General features: G+C 43.8%; 1 protein-coding gene across 1 annotated transcript in view; it reads right to left on the reverse strand.

The window, feature by feature from the left end:
• LOC149282556 (A disintegrin and metalloproteinase with thrombospondin motifs 2-like) overlaps window positions 1-22,499 on the reverse strand; it is a 241,358-nt gene that overhangs the window by 132,044 nt on the left and 86,815 nt on the right. The gene's annotated exons all lie outside the window — the stretch shown is intronic.

Below are 22,499 nucleotides of genomic sequence, written 5' to 3' on the forward strand. Positions count from 1 at the left end.
TACTTCCGAAGGGCACTCCTGCACACCCCCTGGAAAATTAAAGCCTTGTTACATGACTTCCAGCTGGTAAACTGTTGGAGGGCATTGCATCCTAGTGACAGGGACTATAGCACCCCCCCCAAGGGATCTATACTAGAATCGACTATCTTTTTATCCCCTACTATCATCTCACTAAACTGAAGGCAGCTCATTACGGACTGATTACCTGGTCAGATCATGCACCATTAGCGATATCACTGACTTCGACACTGACTGAATGAAACGCTTTTCTCTGACAAAGTGCTCCAAACTGAAACGAAAACACTTTTAACTATTTTTTGGAAAATCACTCGACTGAGGTCTAACCATTAACGGTCTGGGAGGCCCACAAGTGTGTGGTTCGCAAGCATTTCATAAGGGCTGGGGGTGTGAGGAAGAGAGCTAACGTGGCTACCCTGGAGAAATTGTATCAGGAAATAGCGTCCTTAGAATTATCTTCCCTTCTTATCTAGAGAGCAAGATGCTCTTTCATGAAACTGAAAGCGTTGTATTATGAGCACGGAGATAAATCTGGGAAATTCTTGTCTTGCACACTACGTGCTCGTCGTAGTCAATTCTATATCCCCGAGATTAAACCTAACTCGGGACCCCACTGTAGACACCCCAAGGAGATAATGGGTGCCTTCACTAAATACTACTCGGGCTTATAAAACCTTTCTGAATACACGCCGACCAATACACCAGCCATACACCACTACCTTTCTAGAACTCTAATGCAAAAGTTGTCTGCAGTTAAGGCAGACACCATGGAAGCTCCCATCACTTTATCTGAATTAGGTGAGGAAATTAAGGAATCCAAGCTAGGAAAGTGTCCCGGTCCTGATGGGTTCCCTTTGTTATATTATAAAAAGATGTTGGAGGTTGTCATAAATCAACTCACCCTCTCCCCGGTTCCAGCGTCGGCAGGTCTCGGCGTCGGGTTTCCTCTCAGCCTCTGCTCGCTGACACAGACACGAGCAGAGGCTGCGTGCAGGCACGCCCCCTCCACTGCCGGCAGAGAGCAGCAGGGAGGAGGACGCGGTCCCAGGTTGCTATGGAGACGCGTCCACTCCCTGCTACTGCTGATAGACGCCGGCAACGTAGGAGTTGTGTACTCAGTATGACATCATTTTGGCGCCAAATTCAAATTATAAAAGCCCCTTCCACTGAGAGATCATTGCTCAAGTATCAAGCTATTACTGCCTCTGTACCTAAGCGTTCCTGATTGATTCTACTAGTGTACCAGATCCTTCCTTCTGATTTTTGACCTACGTTCCTTGCTGCCTGCCTCGACCATTGCGTGTGACCTGACCTTGTTTTTGGATTATCGTTTTTGTACCTCGCCACGGACTTTGTGGTTGCCATCTGCTATTAGGAACCATCTACCTTTTCGGCTCACGGGTCAGCCGTGATAGAGGTGCTCTCCCTTAATTCCATATTAGATGGTCACGATATACACCCACACACATGGCCAATATTTCTTTGATCCCGAAGGAGAGAAAGGATTTGGAACAGTGCAGTACCTTGCGTCCCATCTCCCTGCTCAATGCTGACCTTAAGTTATTTTCTAAAATATTGGCCACTAGAATGAAGTGCTACATCCGCTCACTCGTCCATCCCGACCAGATGGGGTTTGTTCCGATTCGGGAGTCTAGGGACAGCACGATCCGAGCCTTGAACTTGATTCAGTACGCGGTCCGGTCTGGGGCGGGTACCCTCCTTCTGTCAACGGACGCTGAAAAGGCCTTCGACAGATTGGATTGGTCATTTATGTTCACAGTCTTAGATCATATGGGGTTTGGACCTCATCTTTGTACCCTAGGATCAGGGTTAACAGGGTGCTCACTGACTCCTTTACGATCACGAACGGGACTACACAAGGTTGCCCTCTCTCCCCGCTACTCTTCATATTGTCCTTGGAACCTTTTATGGAAGCCATCCAACATAACACGGACATTGGGGGTCTCCTCATCGGTGAGACCACACATAAAATTTTAGGTTATGCCAATGCTCTTCACAGTCACGAATCTTCAGCTGTCGTTACCGGTCATTCTTCAGGAGTTTAAGGTCTATGGGGAATTGGCGAATTTAAAAAAGAATTTTGCTAAATCGGAAATCCTTAATATAAATCTCACGGACCGCACTGCATCTGCCCTGCAATCCAGTTTCCCCTTTAGATGGTGTAGGGAGAAATTGCGATACTTAGGTGTTTAGGTGTTTGCGATACTTAGGTGTCTCACAAGGGATCCTTCTACCCTGTAACTTACTACCTATTCTGATGACGATTCATAAGGATTTAAATAAGTGGGCCCCTCAGTACCTTTCCTGGTTTGGATGCATCAATGCGCTTAAGATGTTTTTGTTTCAGTCGCTCCCGATCACGATCCCTTTAGCTTTCTTTAATTCCGTGCGATCTCTGTTTTTGAAGTTTCTGTGGGCGAGGAAGCGACCCAGAATAAAGTTCACGATTCTGTGTAGGCCTAGACTATGTGGTGGCGCAGGTCTCCCTATCAGGCGTGTCATCTCCTGAGGGTCTTGGAGTGGTCCCACCGACCTGCCCATAAACTTTAGGTGGATATTGAAACAAGTATGGTGCAGGTACCCTTACACCACCTCCTGTGGTTATCAAGGCATCATTCACGAGCTATTGCCCACAAACACCCATTTGTTGCAGCCACACTCCACAACCTCCACTCTTTACATTTGACACATACTTTGACTCCTATCCAGATTTCCCACAAGGCCAGAGTACAGGGTCTTTTTTGATGACAATGCAGACAGACAAAGCCCCGATTTCAGAGTTTTTAGTTGACGCTGGGTTGAAGCCCCTAGACACGATTCTAGAGGATAAAGTACCTTGCTAAATTTCATTACCATCAATTGGCAAGTTTTTTTTCTAAAGTTCCAAGGAAGTATGTTATGACTAGGGCTCACTTGAGCTTTGAACTCCTTTGTACTAGAGCCTCAGTACTGGCCCATGGGATTTCGCTTTTGTATCAACTTTTGTTGCAAACACAAAATATCATTCCATTACATTTCCAAAGCTACTGGGAGCAAGCCTTACAAAGTGATCAAAGTGACTGGGAAAAGATCTTAATCCTCACGCATAAATACTCCCGTAGCACAAAAATTCAGGAAATTTCATATAAACTTCTTTCGTGTTGGTAACAGACTCCGGAGGCTCTTCATAACATTTTTCCAGACCTGCCCGATACATGCTGGAGATGCAAGGCCGCAGTGGGAACCTTTTTGCATTTGTGGTGGGAGTGCTCGAAGATAGCTCCATTGCGGGAACAAATCCATGCGATCCTGCACAGATTGCCCAATTCCATTCTTACCTGAAACATTCCTTTTGCACCACACTACACGATCAATCTCGAACACTAAGCCCAGGAATACTTAGCTGTACTGTGCATTGATAACGGTGGTTGTACGATGCCCCCCGCACTACATAAGGGCAGACTACCAGAGTTATATGTGGTCCTTGCTCTGGTGATAATACTTACTCATCCTTGCGATGTGGTGGGCCTATGTTTGACACGCATGGGCATGCTGGGTTCCACTTTCTATGAGGTCAAGCTCTTTCTTCTTGCCCCATGGGCTTTCTAATGCTGTATATCCCGCGGAGTCGCTAGACCTGGGAAATGTGATGTCTACCAAAGCTATTGTAATGTTCTGTCTTGCTCATTTTATCCATTGAACTTTATTCTGTACTAAATATTATCTGATTCAATGTACCCTGCTGCGACGGGGATTCATGCTTTTGTTCTACTCTCTCCACCATTCTGTTCCTCCCTCCCCCAATCCCCTTACTTTCGCCCTGATTCTCTCTGATTCCTTCTGAAAAAAAACAATAAATCATTATTTAAGAAAAAAAAAATATTCCCTAGGGTCATATTTTTCTCTCTGTCTTAACTATCTCAGAAGAATTAATTGAATTCACCCCACATGCCTCAGACTCAATTTTATACCATGCTTCATCTTCTTATACCTCTGAATGGGTCTTGGCAATATGGAACAGTAAATTAGCCTCATAATATTTTCTTATCAATTGGAAGCCTGTCCCTCCTTTAGAAGTTTTAGAGCTTAAGATATATTTGCTGATCCTCCTTCTGCCTTTCCATAAAAAGTTTTAAAAGCTGGTTTGAAGCATTTCAAGCCAGCTGGGGAGATTGGCAATGGTACCATGCATAAGAGATATATCCACCTAGGCATAACATATGATCTGAGAATGTTAATACAACCCCACCATGTGAATTCAAGATGTTTCCATTTCTTAAGGAGTTTATTTTTTTCTTTTGATAAATATAAAAAGTTAATCTCCATAGTTTTATTAATCGATTTTTATTAATTTATTAATTGATTTTAATGCCCAGGTATAAGTACTCTCCTCTGGCTTCTATTAACTGAAAATTCCTTTGGATTGTATGCACACACCCTTTATCCATATTTATAAAATGAGCTACTGTCTTATTTAGATTCAGTTTATAATTAGAAACATAACTGTATCTATTGACTTCTTGTATAACGGACAAAATGGAAATCTGCGGGTCTGTCATCATTTGCATATAATGCAACCTTTATCTCCCAATCCTTTATATCCTATATTTATATCCTTAATATCTCTATTTTGTCTGATATTGATCGTGAATGGTTCTAAAGATAAGATGTACAGAATAGGGGAGAGAATAGGGGAGAGAAGACAACCCTGCCTGGTTCCATTTTGAAGGTTAAACCACTCTGAGCATATATTCGTTCCTACCACCCTAGCAGTATATAGTGCCATTATCGCATCATGTGACCAGCCCGTTATTCCAAATGCGATCATCCAACTCTGTCAAACGCCTTTTCTGCATCAAGTGACAGAGTCAGAAGAGGAAGGTTGTTGTTTCTTGCATAATCTAATATGTCTAAAAGGCGTCTTATGTTGTTACCAGAATCTATTTCGGAACAAATCCAATCTGGTCCGGGTGGATTATTATGTTGAGTGCCAGTATCATTCTCTCTGCCAATATGGATGAGTATAATTTCACATCCACGTTGATCAGGGAAATTGGTCTATAATTTATTATAGCTCTTTATATTGGTCCTGCATATATTTATATAATGTTATCATATCCCCTCTTAGATGCTGTTTTTCCAGTGTATATAACTTTTTTGTCTCTCTTCATAACTAGTATCTTCCAATCCCCTTAGTCAAGGCTGGTGCCCAGAATTGTACCGCATATTCAAGGCGAGGTCTTACCATTGACCATTCTCCTCCTGTGAATCAATACCTCGTTTTATGCATGCCAAGACCGTACTGGCCCTTGGAGCTGCTTGCTGACATTGTGCACTGTTGTCAAGTCTGTTGTCTTCCATTATTCCTAAATGCTTCCCAGTGGTAGTTTTCAACAAGAATATTCCATTCATAGTACAGGTTGCATTTTTATTATATTTACCATAATGCATAACTTTGCATTTATCTATGTTAAACCTAATCTGCCTCTTGCATTCCCAGTCCCCAACTCTGTCTAAATCCTCCTGCAAAGAAGCAATATCAAGATTAGTCTGAATAACCCTGCCTAATTGTGTGTCAGCAAAAACTGTGACATGGCTCTCAATGCAGCTTGTGAGATAATTATTAAATAAATTAAAAAGAACAGGACCCACGACAGACCCCTGAGGCACTCCACTTAATACCTGTATACAGTCTCAGAAACATCCAACTGTCTGCATTCCATCTTTTAGCCAATTTCCGATCCAAATACAGACATTTGCCCCAAGCCTATTTCTGTTAATTTGTAGAGTAACCTTTTATGTGGAACCTAAATACCACCTCTATGCTGACAACACACAAATCTATCTCTCCACCCCCAATCTCTCTGCATCTGTCCTCTCTCAGATCAGCAGTTGCCTATCTGGTATGTCTTCCTGGATGGTCTCTCACCACCTCAAAATAAATATGTCTAAAACCGAACTCCTACTCTATTCCCCTCACTGACCTTTCTATCACTGTTGACAGTGCCACTATCTCTCCATCACCACATGTCCGCTGCCTCGGAGTGACCCTAGACTTTTACCTATCTTTCATCCCTCACATCAATTCACTTCCAACTGCGTAACATTTCCAAAATTTGTCCTTTCCTGGCTGTCAGCACCACAAAACAACTAATCCACTCCCTTGTAATCTCCTGTCTAGACTATTGCAACAACCTTCTTACTGGCCTCCCTCTCTCCCGACTATCCCCTCTTCAATCTGGGTTCAATGCATCTGCCAGGCTAATCTATCTCACCCGACGGTCTGCATCTGCCGCACCTCTCTGGGAGTCCCTCCACTGGCTCCCCATCTATAGCAGAATTAAATTCAAAATACTCACTCTATCCTACAAAGCTCTCACTAACACCGCTCCCCCCTACCTATGCTCCCTCATCAACAAATATACTCCAGCCTGCCCTCTAAGATCCAACAATGACCTGTTCCTTGCATCTTCACTCATCACCTCCTCTCATGCACGCCTACAGGACTTCTCTCGCGCAGCACCAACCCTCTGGAACTCCCTTCCCCGTGCTGTCCGACTCTCACCAACTCTACCCTCCTTCAAACGCTCCCTAAAAACTTTTCTCTTCAGGGAAGCCTACCACTGACATAAACTCCCCCTACATTAACATCATTCGCTACCACGCAGTCCTCACCTCCTGTTTCTCACCCCTTATCCACCTCGAATGTAAGTTCCTGCGGGAACAGGGCCCTCCATTCCTCTTGTATGTGTATGTCAATTGCTTATCATTTGTACTTGTCGCTATCTGTAAATATTTTTTACCTTGTACAGCGGTGCTTTATAAATAAAGTATAATAATAATAATAATAATAATAATAATAACCTTATCAAATGCCTTAGCAAAGTCCAGACAAATCACATCTACAGCCACACCCAGATCTATATTTTTACTAGAATGCTAGTAGGTTGGTTTGACAAAACCTATCTTTCACAAATCCATGTTGACTTCTACTAATTGGATTCTGGATCAAGATATGTTCTTGAATGTATACCTTTAGCAACCCTTCAAATAATTTCACCACTACCGATGTTAAGCTTACTGGCCTGTAATTTCCCGGTTGATTTTGATCCCTTTTTAAATATGGGTACAACATCTGCCTTGCGCCAATCTAATGGAACTATGCCTGAACTGATAGAATCCCTAAAGATCAGTAATAATGGTTGGGCCAGAATTAGGCTTAGCTCCTTAAGTATCCTTAAGATCCAGTCCGGGGGCGGAGTCAGCGCTCGAAGAAGATGGCTGCTTAAGCCGATAGCTCTGCCAGCCGTTCAACCTTTATTATCCTTCGTTTCGCTCTACCCCGCTCATGGGGAAAACTACTCGTACTGGGGGCACCCCCAGAGCTCCGGGAACCCGGGACAGGTCGTCAAACCCGTCTGTGCGGTCTTATTTTCATGAAATGCCGGATCATGATTCCCGGGATTCAGAGGCCAAGATGGCGCCTTCCCCGGCCAGCCAGGCCAGCAATCTCTCTGAGGGCGGCCCACCTGACCAAGACTTGGACTTACCCTCTCTGCCATCCGCTGATTCAGCGTGGCGAGACGTCCTCAAATCTCTGCCGACCAAAGCGGACCTGGTGGCTGTCATTGATTCCTCGCTGGAACATGCTCTTCACGGCGTTCGGGCCGACCTCGTGGTCATCAAACATGACCTGAAGCAGATTGGGGACCGAGTGGTGACATTGGAGGAGGGCCACTCGGCTGCATGTGAGCGGATCGATCACCTATCCACTACCATTCACACACACAGACTCAATCAACCACCTGAAGCGGCAAGTGGAGGATCTCGACAATCGAGGCCGACGTAACAACCTCCGGGTGCGGGGGTTATCCGAAACGATCCCACCGGAGAAGCTCCGTTCGTCTTTGCAAGCCCTTTTCAACTCACTACTCCAGCTGCCAGACGACTCACCCATCATCTTCGATCGAGCCCACCGTGTTCTGCGACCGCGGGGCCCTCCGTCCGCGCCGCCGAGAGACGTGGTCTGTTGCCTACATGAATATGGGACCAAGGAGGCGATCCTTAAGGCCTGCCGCGCGGCCGGCAGTGTGGAGCATGAAGGAGATAAGGTCTCTATATTTCAGGACCTATCCCCAATTACTCTCCAGAAGCGGAGGATACTCCGTCCAGTGACTTCAGCTCTCCGGGAGGCAGGGATCCCCTATCAGTGGGGTTTCCCATTCATGCTTGTAGCACGACGTAATGGTGTGGCATCCACCTTGAAACAACCCTCCGACTTACCATCTTTCCTGGAGGAGCTGGATTTGCCACCTATTGAAGTCCCAGACTGGGATGTCGCTTCTCCGACGCTGCAACCACTCTCCAATCCGGCAGACTCTTGGATCCCTCGCGCCAACAGACGGAAGAGACATCGCCGTGCTCCGTCGGACGCTGCGGCTACCGGTTGATACTCCTGGTGGCTCTTGACGTTGCCTTCCAGCGGTGTTCAACGGTGCAGAAGGCCTGCGATCGGACGCTCTCCTGCTAGACTGCGGTAACTCGGACGTTGCCTGGACTTACCGTGTGCCTGTTGATTGCTGGACTCGTGCTCCGAGACTTCCACGCTTCCGACCGGGTATTCCGTTCCGTTTTTTTTTTTAGTTCGCGTTATATTGTTTTGATCGTACGGTTTTCGGCGCTTTCGTTTTCCTTATGTTTCATTTCATACACGTTGCGCATATATAATCATTTGCCTTGTTAGTGAGGGTTCATCCCTCTTTGCGCCCATTATGCCACACTCACACACACTACACACCTGGGGTGATCTTTGCTCCACTTTATTGGTATGTGCACTGTCTTGGCTACCGATATGTGCTTCTATGACATGGGGCCATGCTATCGGGTTTTGGGCCTGTGATCTGCACTACACCACCCTCTGAGACCCGATTGCCTCATTGTGTCATATCCAGTCCCAAGGGGTATATTGCTCCTTTTCGGTTGGACGGCGCAGTAGCTGGTTTCCTCCTTTTCTACCTCCTTCTCCCTGTTCTTTTCCCCTCCTTCCCCTTTCCCTATCGTACCTCTCTTCGAGCACTCCCCCCCTGAGCTCCCCTGTCCTCTGCGGACAGTGACCTAGGGACTCTGTGCAGTCCTACTGCTCAATTGTACTTGACACTCTGTGTCGCTGATTTAGGCGGGTTGTAGACCTGTCTGAGACCTACGCACACACGCTACACATTTCTCTATTCTGTTAGTTTTTGGGGTTTTTTTTTTTTCTTTTGTTTTCTTTGTTTTGGATTGTCTGGGCAGACGGAGTTTCTCCTGTACTCGTCTAACCGTTAGTTGTTATTATGTCTTCTGCTCATTTACGCTTCATTATCCTTAATATGAGGGGCCTAAATAAACCAGAACAACGCTCCAAATTGTGCTCCTTTCTCAGGTCCTCTAAAACTCATATCGCTTTCATTCAGGAGACTCACTTTAGGAGGGGTGCCGAACGACGGCTGCTGGGGCAGTGCTTTGCTCATTCCTACTTTTCAAGTTCGTCCTCCTCTAAGACGAAGGGGGTAGCCCTTTTTATCCACAAGCTGGCCCGGTTCCAACCTCTAGAGGATTGGAGCGATGAAGAAGGGAGATGTATTTTTGTGAAGGGTTATGTGGGGGCGCAAAAAATTACCCTGGCGAATATCTACGCACCCAGTCAGATGCAGGGTAAATTTCTCATTTCTATCCTTACTAAGCTAGCAGACTTCCAGGAGGGAATCACTGTTCTAGGTGGGGACTTCAACATGGTCTTTGATCCTATAGGTGACACGTCTTCGGGCAGGTCCCGTATTCCATACTCAATGATCCGTAAAGTCCTCAAACATCTTAAACTGAATCAACTCATTGATGCATGGTGGGTCTTACATCGGGATGACAGGGACTATACTCATTTTTCATCGCCGCATGTTGTGTACTCCAGGATTGACACCTTTTTTATATCCCATTTTCATCTTCCTTCCCTGCACTCTGTTGAGATAGGCCCTTCCACTTTCAGCGACCACGCGCCTGTGTCTATGTCACTTTCTATGTCCGCGCTCCCCGCGCCTCAGTGGAGTTGGAGACTTAATGAGTCCCTACTGGATGACCCTCATAACGTCTCCTCCCTGTCTGCCCATATCTCTGCATATTTTGCGGAGAATTCCACCCCAGATGTTTCGGAGGCGGTCGTCTGGGAAGCCCATAAGGCTGTGGTGAGAGGTCACCTGATCGGAATGGGGGCCGCTGCGAAACGCTTGCGGTTAGAATCCATCTCGTCCCTCACCACGCAGATATCACGGCTGGAAGTTAGGCATAAACTGACACTTCACTAGTCCCTGCAACTTCAACTTACCACCCTCCGAGCGCGATTGGCATCTCTCCTAGACTCCCGTATTAAGCGCAACTTCCTGCTGACGCGCCATAAATTTTATGAATTCGGGGACAAGCCCGGAAAATTGTTGGCTAAGGCCTTGAGGGCTAAGAGGGCCCAGGGCTACTTGCACAGGATCCGTGATGGGCACAATCGGTTACACTTCCACTCCCATAAGATTGCTGAATGTTTTCGGCAATATTATTCCTCTCTCTACAACCTCCCCTCTAGCTCAGACTCCTCGTCAGAAGTCTCTCGAGCTACTGCTGATTTCTTAGACGCGCACCTTCGGAGAGTTCTCACCTCGGAGGAAAGTAGAACCCTTGAGACCCCGTTTACGCTCTCCGAGATCGAATCGGCGATTAAAGGTTCACCCTCCGGCAAAAGTCCTGGTCCTGATGGTTTCTCGGCAGCTTATTATAAGAAATTCCTTCCCCTCCTGGGACCCCGTTTGGTCTCTTATTTTAATGCTATAGCTAGGGGACTATCCTTTGCTCCTCGAGCCCTCGATGCCAGTATTGTAGTCATCCCCAAGCCTGACAAAAATCTAGACCTCTGCAGTAGCTATAGGCCGATTTCGTTAATAAATGTCGACGCCAAATTTTTTGCTAAAGTATTGGCTAATCGCCTTCGCCCGCTATTGCCGGGGCTGATTCATCCAGATCAGGTGGGTTTTGTTCCGGGGAGAGAGGCGCGGGACAATACCATCAAGGTTATAGATATTGTTGCGCATGCCCAGCACTTCCGAACCCCTATGGTCCTCGCCTCCATGGATGCCGAGAAGGCATTTGACCGAGTTTCTTGGTCCTTCCTTTTTCGGGTCCTGGAGGGGATCGGTTTAGGTATGCATTTCCTAACCTGCATCAGAGCCCTGTACACGTCCCCCATGGCCCGCATTACTGTCAATGGTATTCAGTCCAGGGGATTTACCCTGTCCAATGGTACGCGCCAGGGTTGTCCGCTTTCTCCTCTCCTGTTCCTCCTGGCAGTTGAACCTTTTGCTGAGGCGGTGCGCTCCCACCCGGAGATTATGGGCATTGACATTGCGGGTCACTCCCATGTGATCTCGTTGTTTGCGGATGACGTCCTCGTGACACTCTCTGATCCGAACCGTTCACTCCCTGCGCTGTTGTCCTTGCTTGAGCAGTTCCATCGCCTTTCCAATTACAAGATCAACCTATCCAAGTCCGAGATAATGGGGTTCCACCTTCCGCCAGATGTTTCCCATCATATTCGCTCTACAATGCCCTTTCGTTGGAAGGAGGACTTCATAAAATATCTTGGCGTCCTTATTCCTTCGGATTTGCGTAAAATTAAGGCCCTGAATTTTGACCCTCTTTTGGCGACTCTCCATGCCGACCTGACTAAATGGGCATTCCCCCATGTGTCATGGTTTGGCAGGGTGAGTGTCCTGAAAATGAATGTTCTCCCGCGTTTCCTCTATCTTTTTCAAACGTTACCCATCTTCCTTCCCCGCTCTTATTTTCGCAACTGCCACAGTGCCTTCATCCGCTATATCTGGAGGGGTAAGCCTGCACGGCTTTCCTTCTCTTACCTGACGCGGCCCAAGACGGCTGGGGGGTTGGGTCTTCCCGACCTGGAACTATATTGGAGGGCTGCCCATCTCCGTCGGGTGGTCGAGTGGACTGTCGGCTCCAGTCGGCCCTGGCTTCAGATTGAGGCTGCGGCTCTTTCGTGTCCCCTTGCGGTTCTCCCCTGGATCGCAGACCCACAACGCTCTGTCTCTCTGGTGCCTCATCCATTAATTACACCCACCTTGAAAGTATTTAAGAGTGCTGTGCAGCTTGGTGGCATCTCGTCGGCTCCCTCTCCTCTGTTCCCCGTTTCGGGGCATCCGGACTTTCTGCCTGGCGGGGAGGCTGGCAGAGTGTTGTCCCTCCACCCCCATCTGTCTCCGTTCTTAGAGTGTGCCATTTGACTCAGGGCTCCGCCTTTCGGCCGTTGGAGGACTTGACGGGTATTGCGTCCAACCCCTTTCAGGTTGTCTTCCTGTACCACCAGATCAAGCACTTCCTGACGTCCTCCGGCGCGCTTGCTGGTGGATCGCGTGCCCTTACTCCGTTTGAGCAATTGTGTCTGGCAGACAAGGTACCTCTGCACCTTCTTTCTACCCTCTATGCCATCCAGCTTGCGCCGGCGATCCACATTAAGCCCTATTATTTCAGTCTTTGGGAGGGGGATCTCGGGATCTCCCTTTCCCTTGAGGAGTGGGAGCGGATGCTCCTGATTGTCCACAAGGGAACCGTCTCTAGCAGAGTGCAGGAAACTCTCTTTAAACTTGCGACCCGATGGTATAAAGTTCCCGTTGACCTTCATAGGTTTCTCCCCCAAATTCCCCCCACGTGCTGGCGGTGTCACAACTCCCCAGGCTCCCTCTACCACATCTGGTGGTCATGCTCGGTGATACAGCCTTTCTGGGATAAGGTATCCTCGGTCATCCGCGCTGTGTCGGACCCGTCCTTTGTAGCCAGCCCGGCTTCGGTGCTGTTGCACCATACCACTGCCCCGTACAAATCTTACAGGGGTTCCCTCACATTTCACTTAATTAATGCGGCTCTCACTGCCCTTCCCGGATTCTGGAAGTCTGCCAGCCCTCCCTCTATGTCTGCTTGGTTTCGCCGGGTTGAATTCATATATCAAATGGAGTCCCTCACGGGGGCTGCTAGGGGCCAAGAATACTCGGTTGGGCTCATATGGTATCCCTGGCGTACATATGTCTCCTCCCTAACTGACAGACCTGATTCCGTGGGGCCTTGAGCTTTCGTCGGCCTTTCTCGCAAGGGTGGGGTTTCCATTGCCAGCTCGGACTCTCTTCTTTTGTTTTGTTTTCCTTTCTATGTTCTTCATATTTGAGTTATACGCGTCACCACGCGTTATGTATCGGCTCCTGTTAGACCTGGATCTTGGAGCTGCCTGGTTTTTGTGGCCGGGCTCATTCCTACCCTCCATTTGTATGTATCCTCCAGGTACTTCTGTTATTCTTGTTAATATTATTGTTCTTAGTGACAACCCGCTCTTACTCACTGTTTACCGATTGCGACCGTCTTTGTAGCACTTATGACTGATGGTTCCTTACGACGCGTTATGTATCTGTCGGAAGTATTGCACTCTTATGCACGATCGGGCATGGACTGTTCTGTGCCTTGTCGTTTATCCTGTTTCATGTATACTCTGACTGTATAATGCTGTTATTGTGATTTTGTGCTATGTTGTATCCTCTCTTTACAATAAACGGTGAATTGAAAAAAAAAAAAAAGATCCAGTCCAGGGGGCTTGTCTACCTTAACAGTATTTAATTGCTTGAGCACTTTTTCTTGCGTCAGCCAATCCCATGTTTGCTGTAATGGTTCCTTAAAATTAGCCAGCAGGGGCTCCGTCATTAGTTCTTCTTTGGTATAAACAGAAGAAAAAAAGTATGTAGGATGTTGGCTTTCTCTCTGTCCTCTCTAACCAAGTTTCTGGTTTCAGATAATAAAGAACCAATATTCTCTACCTTTAACTTTTGTTCCATTTACATTCTAGGGATTAGTTTTACTCTCCTTGGCAATTAGTTTCTCATTTTCCAATTTAGCCATTTAAATAGCCTTTTTGCCAGCTTTGTTGGCATCTTTGTATGCCATAAATGATACTACTGATCCATCGCTTTTATAATGCTTAAATGCCGTTTGTTTATTTCTCATTTCCTGTTTTACTATCCTGGTAATCCAGATCGTTTTTGATTTGCTTCTTTTGTATTTGTTTCCCATAGGTATATATTGAGATGTGTAATTTTGCAATGTATGCTTAAAGGTATTCCATTTGTCCTCTGTGTTTAGTCCAGAGAACAATCCATCCCAGTCTATACATTCCATAGTTGACCTTAGCCCATCAAAGTTTGCCCTTCTGTTTTGGTAGAGTAGTTACCCATTTGCTTTTTGGAGTTAATCTCAAATGAAACCATGTTATGGTCACTATTCCCCAAGTGTTCTCTTACTTTGATGTTCATCATTGTTAGTTATTACCAGATCCAGACAGGCATCCATTCTGTTTGTGACTAATTGTGACATAAATTGGTCATTAAGCAGGTTCAGAAACTTGCTGCCCTTAGTGGAACTAATTCCACTATTCAAATCCATATCTGGTTACTTAAACTCTCCCATGATTAAAACTTCATTTCTATTTGCAGCCTTTTTCAATTTGAAATAACAGATTATCCTCCCCTTCATTACTTACGTTTGGTGGCTTGTAGCATACACCTACAAGTTTGCCAAGCTTCTAGCATGTGCTAAAAGACATTTAAGGTTACTACCCATTTTTGGTTCATCAGTTGACAAATATTTAAAGACAGCAGGTTTTGTACAATGTAGATCCATATTGTTTATGCTAACCCCACCACTGATCTCACCTCCTTTTCCCATAGCTAGACCCCCTTCGCAGTCTACTCTAGCTAGCCCTTATTTCTATCTTTATCCTCCCCCCATAATCTAGTTTAGCCATCCTTCTCCCCTACTGCTATAGAGTCTGTAGCTAACTGCAAAGTCTGCCCAGTGCTCCAAAAACCCAAATCCCTCTTTTTTACACCACACTCTTAGCCACACATTTATCTCATAAAGCATAACATAAAGGGCTACAACTGTTAAAAGAGAGTAGTATTAGCAAGTTGATCCAGCGAGTAATCTGATTGCCACTATGGAATCAAGAAGGAATTTTTTTCCGTTGTGACAATTGTAATTGCCTCAAGACGGGGTTTTTTGCTTTCTTTTGGATCAAATTTGGAATTTTAGAAGTTGGTATGGACTGAAGTATTTTTTTTCAATCTACTATACTGTATGCTATATACTTGCCAGTGTGTATAAAAGCCTAACAACATTTTTGCACTAGAATTTATTAGAAACTAGCATATCCACTGTATTGCTTACCTTAAAATACTTTGTCCTTAGCTTATTGCGATTTCCAAAAAAACACCTTAAAAGCAGAGCAAACACTCAAAATAATCAAATGAATATAATTGAAAAGCGCTGCATTAGCGAAGTGCCATAAAGTGTGGTTCTACTCAATTTGGTTTGGCAATAAAAAATTGTGACATCACCAAACAGAGTAATGCATGAGGTTGTGCTTGTTGTGCTTTTTGTAAGTCAAATCGTTATGTTATGTCTTGTTTATCCATTGTACAATGCTGTGGAACATGATGGATTCTGCAAAATTGCCATTTGCATTTGCACCTTTCCCCGTCCCCCAGCTAATTGCCGAGCAGGAGGAATAGAGTCTGATTTTAATCAAGCATACAATCAGTGGCAAGAATCATCAAACCATTAATCCTTAGGGACCAAAGCTATTTTCCTTTTTTTTTTTTCACCTAAGGACCAAAGCATTTTTAGCAATTTCTTTATTCAACTGACATCCAACTAACATGTTTAGTTAACCCCCACAACGTATATATTATTTTGTTCACAACAGTATGGATTTCTTTTGAAATTATAATTATATATATAAACAATTATTATTATATAAATTATTATATATAAAAAAATATAGAAAAACTATTCATACCTAGTGCAAATGAGAGAAAAAATATGTTGGTATTTGTCCTGTTGTGATACCTTGGGAGTTCAGCCCCCAACAGCGGCTAGAAAAAAAAAAGTGCTGAACAAAAGCGACATTTACTAGCGACATTTTAACAAATGATTGTTATTGAACTATTTTAGCGCCAATCTGTTTTAAAAAAAAAATTAGTTTTTCTATTGCTGTATTTCAGTATATTTCTTTCTCAGAAACAGCTTTTGATTTGAGCAAAGTACAGAAATATGCCTGGAAAGGTAAAAGCTATCTCCTCTATAGGAGAAGGTTTAGAAAAAATGGGTACATTCAGTGTTATCTGTAACATATTCAGTATTTTGGGGAATTAAAACCACTATTATTGTTAATACTTGGATTGTTTTTATTTGGTATTATGGCGATTATAGACAGTAGAGATGTGCAAATAGCCAAAAACAATTCAGACAAATTTATGGGCAACAAGTTTCATTATTTTCCCATTCAGTTCAGATAAAAATCTGGGGCCATTCACATTCACTAACTCTTGTTCATTCTTCCCTGCTAATTATTATTCATCTCACCTTTTCTACCTTCTCTCTTTCATCTTCTCTCCTTTATCTTTTATCTTCTATCTTAGTCTGCATCTCCGCGGACTTAACCTGGTGAGAACTTCCACCAATATGGTGGCTCTTACAGTGGACGTCAATGAAGTGCAGCCATTTTGCCCTAACATGAACTTCTGTCATAATCGTGGGGCTTAAGCTGACATCCTCTCACCAATTGGAGGATGGAGGGTGAGGACGTCAGGGAAAGCACCACAATTTGGGTATACGTTCATCTTAAGACTAAATGGTGGCAGTGGAAGTGGTCGTCAGAGAAGGTAGGGAAACATTTAGAGAGTGTTGGAGAGAGAGTGAATAAGAATGAGAGTGTGAGTGAGCGTGTGAGTGAGCGGGCTCCTGAATTTCGGACAAAATTCTGAGCTTTTTGCCTTGTTGTCATACGAATTACCGAATTTACCACATTCGGTAAGTTTGCAATTCGTTCAAAACCAAAAGCACAAGTCTACTAGACAGGGCAGTGAATCCGATTAGGGGCATATTGACACGTTCCATGCAGCTGATCCCACACCAGCGCCTTTAAAAAAATAAAGAAAGCATTTTTCATATCCATATCCAAAGAACATTGAATTGTATTCAACACCTGCCGTGTATAGCAATAAGCCACACACATGGGTAAATCATGTTTTTCATACGTTGCAGGGTAAATATTTTGACAGATTACTTTACTGGGTCTACGTTTCATTTGAGGCACTGTAGAGATCCCATATTAAAATGTAACCACATAACATTATATATTTTCTGAACATATCAAATCCACCCCTCTTACCTTTCTAGGTGACCTGCTGTAACCGCAAATGTTATGGGAACATACAAATTTGAGCTTTGCTCATACGCCAGGTACATTTTTGGATTATTTTTGGGGATTTTTGGGCTACCTGGAACAAGAAAGAAAACACAAAACATTCATCTTTCACTCCTCTTGACACAGATACCACATACATGTGGTATTTCATTGGTACACAGAAACGCCCAAATCATGAGAGTGCAAAGTGGTTCCACTTTTTACAGTTGAACCAGGAAGGCACAGTTCATGCTTTTGGGGTAAAATTATCCCAAAACAACCAACAACTATGTTCCCTGAACGCACATCACATGGAGATTTCAGACACCCTACTTACCTTTCCATGTGGCCCACTGCAAACATGAATCCAATGGGAACATATTTTTTCTGTACCTTTTCATAAGTCAGGCATGTCTTCGGATAGATGCTCCATGCTAGCAGTGCCGGATTAACAGGGCACCACACAGCCCAACCTGGTCCAGGGACTGACGGGTCCATACATTTTATCTGTCCCACGAAACGGCGGTCCGATCTTGTTCCGTGACGTGCAGCAATCATCATCCTTCACTGACACTGCGTGCCGAGAAGTGTAGTCATTTCCGTGTGCGCAGCACAGTTAGGGAGCTACAGACAACAAGGTAAGTACTATGTGTATGTGTATATATATGTGTGTACATATGTGCAAGTGTATATGTATGCGTGTGGGGGAAAGCAGAATAGAAGTTAGAAAGAGGATGAAAAAATTTGGCAGACAAGCAAGACAAAAGGAAAAAAGGGGAAAAAAGATATGAGAAACCGAGAAAAAGATGTCAGCAACTGAAGTGCAAAATAGTACACACAGTACATACATATGTCGTGTTTTGGGATGTTATTGGGTCTAAATCAGAAAATGCACAATTCTGTTTTTCAAACTTGGAATTATTACAGATGGATTTAATGGGCCCCTGTTTCATTTGAGGCAGTATGGCTATTCCATACTTCAAGTTAACTCTATTTTTTGGAAACATTGACAACCCAGGGCATATTTTATGTTTTATGCATCCATTTTCATCTGTGATAAAGAGCGGGGTGCCGTTCGAAACGAGTCCAGGTTTCGGGTCTCCAGTGCACGTAGGTGCACTCAGGTGTGAACTATGTTTTTCAATATTGAAGTAAAATAAAAGCTGGAAGTTTTCTTTCATTCAAGTGCTGGATCGACCCTTTCTTTTTCTTTGTATACATTTTCATATCAACATCTTCCAAAACTGGTTGTAAAAATATTAATTTTGTAAATTAAGCAATGCCCCACATGCATTGGGTTTATAATGCTTATGGGGCATTACGGAGTCTGAATTGGAACATACTTATTTTTATTTCAAGCTTGGGATTTTTGCAGACTTATCCAGACAAGTTTGTTTGTGGGGTATACAAAGCAAATTTGATTTAAAATATATAATAAGTGGTGAATATTATCAAGGATGTCATTCTGTCATATAACGGAAAATATGTTTTTATTTTTATCTTTGTGGGGCTTTTTAGCAACCACCCAAAAAACAAGACAAAGTCTAATTACCTACCTACCCATCCAAGAAAAAATGTGAACTCCCTGTGACAGAACCACTGGGGTCCCTGGAGAGGCCTGAGAGCCAGCCTCCTCCCTATCGACTATGGGCCCAGGCCTTGTAGAGACTTCTGTGTGTGGATACAGGGGTTCAGTTTCTGCTGATGTTCCCCATGTTTTAGCACTCAGTGTCTCAAAACTGTAATGTGAGCTGGACATCCTGTGGTAGGAAGAAGGCTGATTGTCTTAGCATTGTTAATTGTATAGGTGTGAAGTGGTTCCCCTGTTATTGTGTGAGTTAGCCCTTGTCTTAAGACCCCCTGTAGGTATGACTAGGTGTCACTGCTGCATACCTAATTATCAATTACATAACAGGTAGCTGTTAATCCTGTGAGCTCCTGTTATCCCTGTGTCCTGGCCATTGTCTGTCTCAAGCCGATTATATGTCTATCATCATTCCACGTCTACGTCCCCAATTAATGTAATTATTTATGTCTCATGTCATCCTGTCCTTCCCCCGGATATTGTGTTGCAGGATTTGATCTAATTACTTCCTTCCTGCCATGGTAATTAGATCATGTGATATTTGTCTTGCCCCTTTTCTTACTTGTGTATATATAGCTCTGTCTTTGGTTTTAACCCCTTAAGGACCGGGCTCATTTTTCATTTTGTACCCTGTGGGACCGAGGCTGTTTTAATACTTTTGTGGTGCTTGTGTTCAGCTGTAATTTTCTCCTCACCCATTTAGTGTACCCACATAAGTTATATATTGTTTTTTTCAGGACAAGATGGGCTTTCTTCAGATAAGATTATCATCTTATTTACTATAAAAAAAATAAAAAAAACATGGTGAAAAATTTAAAAAAAAAACATTTTATGACTTTTATTTGAAAAATCTTTTACTCACCTAAAAAAGCAAGTAAAAAAACTAGCTAAATAGATTCTACTACTTGTCCTGAGTTTAGAAATACCCAATGTTTTTATGTTTTTTTGCTGTTTTTTGTAAGTTATAGGGCAATAAGTACAAGCAGCGTTTTATGATTTCCAAATCTTTTTTAACAAATCTGGTCAGTCTGCCTCCATCTCCTCTTTGGAACATCTTTGAAGCCGGTTAACTCAATTTAACCCATTCAAACCATATATTTTTGAAAACTAGACACCCCAGGGTATTCCAAATGCTGTTATTTTAACCCTTTCCATGCACCAATTATACAACTACACTTTGTCAAACTTTGTAATAGTAATTTTTTTTTTTTTTTTTCACACAAATTGTACTTTAGTTATAGATATACAGGTCCTGGTATATGCCACTGTCAAACAACACCCCAATGTGTGTTCAGGAACATCTCCTGAGTGCAGTGATACCCGACATGCATGGATTTGTCGTGTTGTTTGAGATTTAAAATGCCACATTTGGGAAGTGCGCTTTTTTTGTCCATTTTGGAAAGTCTGTACCTATGCCCTATCTTTGAGCTCAGCCACTCCAATTTACCCCATCAGCCATTTTTTTTATATTAGACACCCCTTGGGTATTTGAAGTGCTTTTATTTTAACTCTTTGTTGAGATTTTTGAGAAATTTTAGCACTTGCTCAAAATAATAAACTTTATTTTTTTATTTTATTTTTTTAATACTTTTTTTTTTTTTTACACATTTTGCTGGTACTGGATGGTTCATCTAGTGACATCACTGCATAATTATTTTTAAATGTTAGCACTTTAAATTTTTTCCATATTTTTTTTTTTTTTGAATATTTTACTAATCACATTGTGATTAGAAAGCTGGGCTCCATTGACTTGCATGGTTGAATGCAGTACCTGTATTCAACCTGCAAGTGGAGCCAGAGTTCTCTAGACCATCTAGCGAACTTTAAAAACTTGTTTGTTTCTTTTACAGGGCGGCCGCCATCTTGCTGATGGCGAAGAACACCGGCAGCTGCGGCTGTGACCGCTCTCCGGAGCGGTCACAGCCCACCCAGAGGTAAGTGTTTGGTGTCGCTGGATGCCTCCTGATCGAGGCATTCCAGCGACACCATTTAAGTTTAGGAGGTGATCGTTGATCGCCTCCTAAACGCTTTTAAAACGGGCGTCAGCCGCCATACAATGTATGGCGGCTGTTGATGCCTCGGGCAGGGGCCAGACATGGCCCCCGATGACGATCTCGGCCTTGCTGAATGCCTCGACATCGAGGCATTACAGTAACGCCGTTTAAGCGAAGAAAGTGATCGTTGATCACTTTCTAAGCTTATTTTACTTTTTGACGGTTCAGGACCGTCGAAGGTTATTTAGTGACCTTCATGTCATGACGGTCCTGAACCGGCAAAGGTCGCAAAGGGGTTAATAAATGAGTCCTGTTTTCACCTCAACATGAGTGTTGCCTGATGTTTGGGGTGGGCTGTAGCCACACTGTGTAGCTAAGCTTCGGATAGCCACAGCGCCCATGCGGCTTCGGTACAGCGACGTCCCTCCTTCTATCTACAAAGCTGTTTCTGCCTGGTGCTGAAGGGGTTATTTGTTGGTGTCCCGTCAGGAGGAAGCAACGTTTGGCGGGAGTACCCAGTCCTGGTACAGGTCGGTCCCGTCACACTCCCCACTTGAGTAGGTAAACTAAACTTACATTTGATGTTATTAATGTTATTGTGAACAAATTTGAATTAATTAACGTTAAAGCTTCCCACTAATGCAACTTCGTTTAACAACTCCCAGCTCACCCACACTCAGTAACCTTAACTCTAATATCCAATACTAAATAACCCCAACACTAAAATGGCCTGCTAAATAACCCTAACCATATCTCTTATAAATTAAAGAAATTAATTGAATTTAAAAAATCCATAAGGGTAAAAAAATGTACCTTAAGGGAAAAAAAATCGGTATTTCACATTTGTCTTTTTAAGAATAGAAACATACTTGAATTAAACAATGCACTTTATAGAATACATATGTGCATCATAAGAATGAACAAGCACTGTATTTGCACATTACTATTGACATATAGCGATCACCCAGTGAACATTACAATTTTCAGAATTAATATGATACATGAGGGAAAAAGAGCCACGGAAAAGATGAAGATTTCTCACGTGGGGACGAAGTTGCTTTCTGTATTTTTTGTCGTAAACAGTGTGGAGCCCAGATTCTATGCAATTATTTTATTTAAAAATACAGGACAGAGACTTTAAGGTTATAATGCTCAACATCCAGGGACTGAACTACACAGCATTTTACCAGCAATGTGATTCACCATGAAGCCCCTAAAAAAACAGCAGCGATTCTATAGCGGAGGGGGCGAGCAGAAAGGCCGCCTCCCCTGGGCCAGTCTCCAGGGGAGTGCCTCATCGGAGCGATCGGATATCCCAGCAGGGTCTAGACAGACCCTGCAAGGGATATTCTGTCTTCCGATGAACTTCCGGGTGACGTCAGCAGCCTAAAACGGTAACAGTTGTCCCTCCCGCTGCAAGAATGTCAGTACGTACCGGTACGACCATAAGGGTTTCTTAAGATGCGTTTATGGATGTAACGGTATATCCATAGGGGACTGAAGGGGTTAAAGATGCAAAATATTTTTAATTGTGAAACAAACAAGAAATAAGACAACAAAACAAAAACTTGAGTGTGCATAACTTTTC

Source organism: Sceloporus occidentalis, unplaced genomic scaffold (genome assembly GCF_023333645.1).
Source record: "Sceloporus occidentalis isolate IW3139 unplaced genomic scaffold, rSceOcc1.0.p SCAF_112, whole genome shotgun sequence".
Taxonomy (NCBI): Eukaryota; Metazoa; Chordata; class Lepidosauria; order Squamata; family Phrynosomatidae; genus Sceloporus; species Sceloporus occidentalis.